General features: G+C 33.0%; 1 protein-coding gene across 1 annotated transcript in view; it reads left to right on the top strand.

Moving 5' to 3' along the window:
• The first annotated feature begins 4617 nt into the window (after window positions 1–4617).
• The window catches only part of LOC144839955 (glycine receptor subunit alpha-2-like), a 42510-nt gene continuing 40973 nt past the window's right edge, over window positions 4618–6154 (top strand). Inside the window, exon 1 of the mRNA XM_078695552.1 lies at window positions 4618–4703. The gene's annotated coding sequence lies outside the window, so the exon portion shown is untranslated. The remainder of the gene's footprint in view (window positions 4704–6154) is intronic.

The following is a 6154-nucleotide window of genomic DNA, read 5'->3' as shown; positions in this document are numbered from 1 at the left end:
CATCCGAACTGTCGCTTGGTGATTGGTCAACCACGTTTATTGCGTTACGCTCTGTCTACACTATCAAACTAGTTTGACAAAAAATGTGTGATGTACCTAAATATGACATCATCATGTCCATATATGGGCACATTACATTTTTTTTGTCGCATAGAGGTTGATAATGTAGACAGAGCTTTAGTCCAAGTGGGAATCAAGATTTAGGCCTACTTAATTTCAGGATTAAAACACCATGCTTTCTCTCCGAGCTGCTGATTCGAATTTGTACGCATTTAAAATTGACTAATGAGAGAAGATTACGAGATACATAATTATAAACAGGTCAAGTTAACATTACGGCGGCGACATTGAGATTTAACTGTAACATATTTCAAATATACACAAAAACCGAATCGACAGATTAATAACATTAATAACAAAAAAAGCACTGGTGTATAATACTTATACATTACCGATTATCAGTGTTCAATGAACCGTGGAAAATTAAGTTATTGAGAAGAAATTTGTATCTTAAGTAGAGACAAAAAATAAAGATCAAGCTATTATGAAATGCTATTTATCTAAGCACCGACTGTCACGGCAGGCACTAATCGGTTTATGGAACATATTTAGCGCATAAGCTAAATACGCCTAGTATATTAAGCCTGATCATAAAATAAAGGTAAGCCTGGCTAAACATTTTTCTTATTTATATGTTATTCGATATACTTTATGTATAGCATACTTACAATGTGAATAAATCGTTATAATGTGGAAGTTATCGATTTAAAATGCCGTATAGTTTGTTACACAGTGTGGAAGGTTGAATGTCTCATTTTAAAAGGGGGCCAAGGGCTTGAAAGAGCAGAACACAACCTACTGTTCTATATTTTGTATTGTATTACATATATTATGAGGCCGGGTGTATCATGTCACCTACCACCATCCCCCTCTACTGGATCTCATACGCACTGTCAGAGTATCATAAACAGACTCGTCACAATACCTATAGTTTAATTTAGAATGAGTTCAGTCAAAGGTAAAATACAGTACATAAGTTGGATTTGGTTAAATAGTAGAATATCTAATTATGGGACACTTATAGGTGGAGTGAACTGTAAGTTACTTGGATTTCATAAGACAATATCATTGTGAATAGCGTATCTACGTGTCTTTAGCCATCATGTACCAATATCATTATAATTATTACTATGCACTACTATATTGCAATAAAATGCATTCAAATGCAATGCTACAGTATAAATCGATAATAAAATACAATAACTAGCTATATAAATACTGTACATATTATAACAACTATTTTATTTTGATTGCAAACAATGATATTGAAAATTCACATTTAATCACAGGTATTTCTAGGCATTATTTGTATTTCAGGATCCGAGTGCGTTCAAACGATGTGGTATAATTTAATTAGTAGTGGTTGCGCCGCGCGTCAGCTATGTTTTTATTTGAGGTGTGTCTATGTCATTGTACAGCAACGATACCACCCGGACCAGTAGTTAGAACCCATTATCACCATCCGCCATCTCCCACCCTGTTTATGGATACATGCAATAGAAAACACATTGTATAAAGACATTTGACCGCCATATTACATCCAAGATGACGGAATAGTTTAGAACCTTTCCATAATCGGTCATTTTATTACACAACGTGCAGAGTAACAGTGTGACCTGCATAACCATGAGAGTAGGAATTATAGCGGCGATAACATTAAAAAACAATAACTGCTGCCAATCACGCTCTTTGAAATCTATGTTTCTTGCCGCGGCCCTCTATAGAAGGAAGTTGCGAATCAACTGGAAATATCGTAAATATCAACATAAAATCAATCGCACGCGCAATCTGATCGCTCTATTGGAAGGTATGTGTAGAGTAGAGGCGCATGCGCAGCAGCTAAAGCTCTGTCTACACTATTAAACTAGTTCGACAAAAAAAGTGTGTTTGATGTGCGTATATATGGACATGATAATGTCATATCACTACCATATTTAATATGGTAGTGATATGACATCATGTCCATATATGCGCACATCACATAAAGTTTGATGGTGTAGACAGAGCTAAATATCAGATTATACAAATCCTTCCCTCGTATTTATCCATGGTATATTTAAGTATACAATATGCTCTGTCTTAAAAATATAGATAATTATATCCTTTAACGAATAAAAGCGTGTGACCGAATAACAAAAACGTGGTTGGCATACATTCAAAGACGAATTTTGGTTTTACAATTAAGTATACTGTATCAAATATTAAATCTAAACGTGACAATATTTTTTTTATATATCAATAACTGTCAAATAATTCAATATGATATTACTAAGTGATTTTATCTTAGGAATACATATGTGTAGTAAGTTCTTTATTGTTTATCGATTTCTATTAATCTGATTCACGATGCATGCATTACTAAATATTAACTATTCTAACAAATATACATACTATTTAAACATAAATTGTATATACATGTTAATGTTATACATTTTAATCATCATAATCAACAGCAATATTAATGCTTGGTTCCCACGCAAGGACGTAACGCAACGTAAGGGATTTGACCAATCACAAGCGATGGATTTATTCGACTGTCGCTTGTCATTGGTCAACAAACTTGCGTTGCGCTTACGTCGTCCTTGCGTTGCGTCATAGTGGGAACCAAGCTTAAGTTACGATTTCATTAATATCATACGCAATATCGTCGTCACAAAAGCTAAAGCTACTAGGAAACTTTTTCTCTTACGAATTATTTTAAGTAATTGAAAGTAAAACTTGAAACATTGGCTCATAGAAGGGTAAGAGCCTTGTCTTTCCAAAATTAAACAGAATGCTGATCTTATTCCACCGACTAGATTTGGTTGTCATGGTAGGAATTTAAGAAATAAAAACAAATTACCCAACTAGTCACTAAAACAGCTAGATTTGCTAATATAGTACAATATTATTCTACATCGAATTATTAAATTTTAATCCATTTTTATCTTCCCTGCTGACTTTCCACTGCTCTTGCCTTTTTTACCTTTGTTGTGATTTTTGACTGTTTCCTTTTGTTTTTTTTTCACTTTTTATAAGGTTTTTACATTTTCAATGCTGTCTTAATTCTTATACATTTTCATGCAATATGTTGACATGCAATTGGGCCATTTGGCAACGAGATGTAAAGTTGGTCAGTATTTTTCTAATTTTTTTGGAAATAAAGAGAATATATTAGATGATCCCATCAAACTCCATGTAGATTTATTGTCATATAGTAATATTAATAATAGACCACTGTGGCCATGATACGGTTTTTACTATTCTAGTAAAAAGGACAATGAAAAATGGTAAAAACATAGGCGGAAAGGTGGGCGATACCCCAATACAAACGTTACGGATCGTTACCCAGCATGGCATGCCATCTATATACTAGCCTGGATATCTTCCCAGTTTGATTTGTTTTTCTTATTTCGTATTCATATATATTCATTAGTAAATGTAATTAGCCTAAAGCTGTGTATTGATGGTTCTGCTTACCAGAACGCTTACCAGGAACAAATCTATACAAATTTATTAACATTTATAAATGTAGGTCTGTGAATGAAATTTATTTGCTACAGAATTGGTATGATTTTTGCGTAAAATGTTAAAATTATGTTTTTCACATGAATTAAATAAAACAATATATATGCTTTTTGAAAAATTGACAAATAAAAAAAAAGAATTATTGCTGTGTTATTTTAGCAGCTTTTCAGAGCCGAAAATTCATTGTTTGTCTACAAAAAAATTGGCCTAAGATAACCTAGGCTAACTTTACGGCTTTCGTTATTTCAGGCGATGATAGATGACTGCGGACTCACCAACCCCCTCCCCCTGGAGTATTATGAAGACCTGCAGCTCTAGTTTTCAAAATGTTCTTAGCTCAGCCCCAACCATAGAATTGGTCCTGGATACTTGGATATTTCGAAGTATAATTCCAATAAGTAATAAGTCCAATTTCCGGACCTAGCAACTCTATTTTTTTCAAAATGTTCTTAGCTCCACCCCAACCATGGTGGGCTGGTCCTGTAGACTTATATCATTTTGTTTCAATGTAAACTGCAATTTATAGGGACCTAGCAGCTCTATTTTTCAAAATTGTCTTAGCTCAGCCACAACCATGGTAGGGTTGGTCCTGGAGATTTATAATTTATATATTATTATAAAAATGTATAAGTGCAGTTTCGGGGCAGCAGCTCTATATCAGCGGTAGTCCCGCATTTAAAATATTCGGGGCTTACAATACAAAAAAAAACCCCAAATAAATGTAACGTGCGCAATAAGTACGCTTATGGTTCCTTTGGCGTTAGGCCTACTAGCGAATTAAAGTATCACAGAAAGCTAATACATTAATGCTGTCAAACTACCATCAGTTTACATAACACATCGACAGCAGAATTAATTTGACATAAATCACACATACAGAGTATGTGTTGAAGAATCAGCAAACGAAAATCACGGGACTGTAACGTCACACGCGCTGGTCACACATCACTGCTCATGAGTCGAACGAGTCAACGAACCACAACGAAGTTTCATTACAAATAACGAACGTCAAAATACATTACAGCCTATTACTTATAGAAGATATAATGCATACACACATATAGAGAAACGAGGTAGTCATTTCACGAAAGCAAATCACAGTATTACACTAAGTTGTATAAGTCCACGATACAAAGGTAAGAATAAACATATTTTATTTTTTCAGAGAGTTATTTGAAATTAAATAATTGTATAGGCCTATGTACGCTAAGTTATCTGTGTTAGGAATGATGACACTGTGATTATTAAGACACATGTTACCAAACATCAAGAGGAGACAGTTTATTGTTTTAATCAATTAAGCTGTTATCGCTGCTTCCTTATTAGGACGATGTTCGGATGTTCGAACCTAATTAGCGAATTCGTAAATTCATTATCGTGAACATAAGATTGTGCTATATTAAGTGACTTGAGTGGCTAATACAGTAGGCCTACGTAAGAACCCTATTAGATGACACATTCGGAATAAAACAAATTTCCCCTTAATTATGGAGTGTCCCCCGAATAGGGGTTGGTGTAGTGTTAAAACGTATATTCTTCTACGTTCCTTTCACAAGAAAATGCCCTCTAGAGGACTTGTGTCCCCTGAATAGGGCTGTCCTAAAGGAGAGGTTAATCTAGTGTAACACTTTTTTTTGTTCATAAGAAATATTTTCAAAATCTAACTCAATAAAAACAAATAAATTATTATTATTTTTCCTCCATGGTAAAAACAGGTTGGGTTACCTTAAACTGAAGTTATGATATGGAAATAATATTTGACTTGTGAGTAATTAATGGCAAATTTATGTTTCACCTTGATCATAATTATGTACATGTGTTATAATGCATATGCTTTATTGAATATTTTATTTTTATTGATTTAAATAATTTATTCGAATCGACGTCTTCGTCAAATGTGCTAATGCTAGAAATGATAGCAAAACTAAATCAGGAAAAATATGCATTGATTTGAAACGAGCCTAATTAAAGTTATTTTAATAATTTAAAAATTATATTTGTTTTAGTGTTCTTTTAGTGATGTTATCTAAGGCCTATACTATTTACGTTTATTGTTCTCACTGATTATCCATTGTTTTATTACACTAGAAAATAATACTTTCGCATCCCTACAAAAGCTACACGTTAAAACAGCGATACACTTCGGAATTATAGGCACATTTAGTGACTTAACAAAAATACAGTAGTACAGCTCTTAAATTCTTACTAAAAAGTTTTAACTAAAATATGTACAATAGCAATTATAAAACTCCTAGACTGGAAACACAAATTATGTAATTGGACATAATGTATAAGTAGCCTAATAGTTTAAGTTCTTAACTCTCCTCAATCGGTAGCATCAAAGGCAACATTACTGTAATTACCTGCATAAACCATAAGTAAATACAGTCAACAATATATATTCTTGAAATTGTTCATTACGAATTATTTATCATATAATTTCACAGATTGATTTTATTTAAAAATAACTGTCGTCGTCGTATTTAATTGATTTCTGATGATGGTTACTGGCGGGTCAGTTTACGTTAAATCGATTGCAATAATAAAATGTAGAATTTTAATGAGATTATTTACATAATGAATATAT

This window comes from Antedon bifida, chromosome 4 (assembly GCF_963402885.1).
Source record: "Antedon bifida chromosome 4, ecAntBifi1.1, whole genome shotgun sequence".
In the NCBI taxonomy this organism is placed as follows: domain Eukaryota; kingdom Metazoa; phylum Echinodermata; class Crinoidea; order Comatulida; family Antedonidae; genus Antedon; species Antedon bifida.
The sequence above is the reverse complement of the archived record's forward strand: the minus strand, read 5'-3'. Positions and strand labels throughout refer to the sequence as shown.